Source organism: Pteropus vampyrus, unplaced genomic scaffold (assembly GCF_000151845.1).
Source record: "Pteropus vampyrus isolate Shadow unplaced genomic scaffold, Pvam_2.0 Scaffold426, whole genome shotgun sequence".
NCBI classification, from domain to species: Eukaryota; Metazoa; Chordata; class Mammalia; order Chiroptera; family Pteropodidae; genus Pteropus; species Pteropus vampyrus.
Window position 1 is genome coordinate 282,455 of NW_011889207.1, and position 1,696 is coordinate 284,150.

A 1,696-nucleotide genomic window follows, 5' to 3' on the forward strand; every position below is an offset into this window, starting at 1 on the left:
GTTTCTCCCATTTTAATTCCTAATTCCTCTTAAATTAATTGCAGTTTAGTACGTTTCCGAACAAACCTTCATTCCTGGTCGGTATCATTATAAAATTCACGCTCACAGGCGCTGCTCCATACTGGCCTTCTTCTGATCGAAAGTGAACACAAGACCCCGCTCGACTCCTCTTTGGAAAACGGCTGAAACCAACTCCATTTTTGATCTGGTGACAGTTTGGAGCTCTGGACGAGGGCGATGGGTGTGGCCTGACTTCTCCCCGTACGTCAGCCCTCTTCCACCCCGTGGACCCCCGGGGAGGAGGGACTCACACCTTCCACTGCCCCTGGCATGGCACGAGCTGCGATGTCACAGGAGAAATGGGCATGAGCACTGCGGTCCCCGCCCTCAGGGACATCACACCCCGGTGGACGCAGGGACAGACCTGGAAGTTCTCACAGAGCGCGACGAGCCCCATTTTTGACACGAGGCTCCGCGATGGAGAATGTGACCCTGACTTGGGGACATGAGGCAAGGCCCCCCCTAAGGAGGTGGCTCCTCAACCAGAGCAGATGGGTGAAAAAGTCCTTCTCGGCATGCCACACGCCGATTTTCACGGTGCCATTGGCGACGAAACGAGCACTGTGAGTCGGAGTAACAGAAGGCTGGCGGGTCCCCCAGAGGCCGTGGAGCTGGCAGTGGACATTTGCCTGCCGACGAAGGACGCATCAGCCGTCCGTGGGTGGAGCATCTCCGTGTCTGGGAAGGTCAGGGCTGTGGCTCTGATAGAAGCTGGTCGCGGTTCACGTTCAATTTTTTAGCCTAAATTTGCTTTCCGGGGCCCTTTCTAAGTTTCACCGCTGACCTCTGGGCCTGGAGATTTCAGATTGCTTATCAGATTGTTACCCCACTGGGCGGACGGACCGGGACTCACACAAATGCGTTTAAACGAAAAACAGCCCTAGATACGTATCGTGTGCCAAGTGGCTGGTGCCGGGGTCCGTGACGCTCAGGCAACTGTGTTCCATCACAGACTCGACGTCTGGACGGAACACAAGCCTGGGAACCATGACACGGGGTGGTCGCTGTCCCAGCAATGAGGTGAGGGACGGCACAGAGAGCCGAGGACGTTCCCGTGATAGAAGGGGAAAAGCGTCTCTTCCAGAAGGAATCTCTAAGGAGAAGTCGACATCTAATCTCAGTCACGAAATATGATTTCAGCCCAGCAGATGATGCGTGGACAGACACGTCCGGCGGAGGGGGATACAGACAAGGGACGTGCAGGCAGGAGACGGTCAGGCGTGGTGGGTGCGGGTTGAGAGGACTCAGACCATCAGGACCCAGGTTCCCAGGATGGGGACAGGGAGGCTGGGCGCAGAGCAAGGCAGACTCCAGCTCCTGGGGGCCCTAGCCTGACGGTTTCCAGCAGTGACCAGCAGGCTTGTTGCAGGAGGACAGAAGACAGCGCAGGGGTGGGTTCGGGGGTGGGGCTGCAGGGAGGTGTGGGCCCGAAGACAGTAAGCCCCAGGGAGCCTAGTTAGACCACTGAGAGCAGCCGCTGTGACGGCTCATGCGGTGCAGGCTGCATAGGGACAGAGCGGGCATCTCAGGGAGAGAAGGTGACAACGGCCAGGGAAGCGGGACTTCCCGGGTTTGAGAGCGGGCGGGAGGACAAGGAAGGAGCGGGGACACAGACGGGCCTGACCAGACCCTGAGA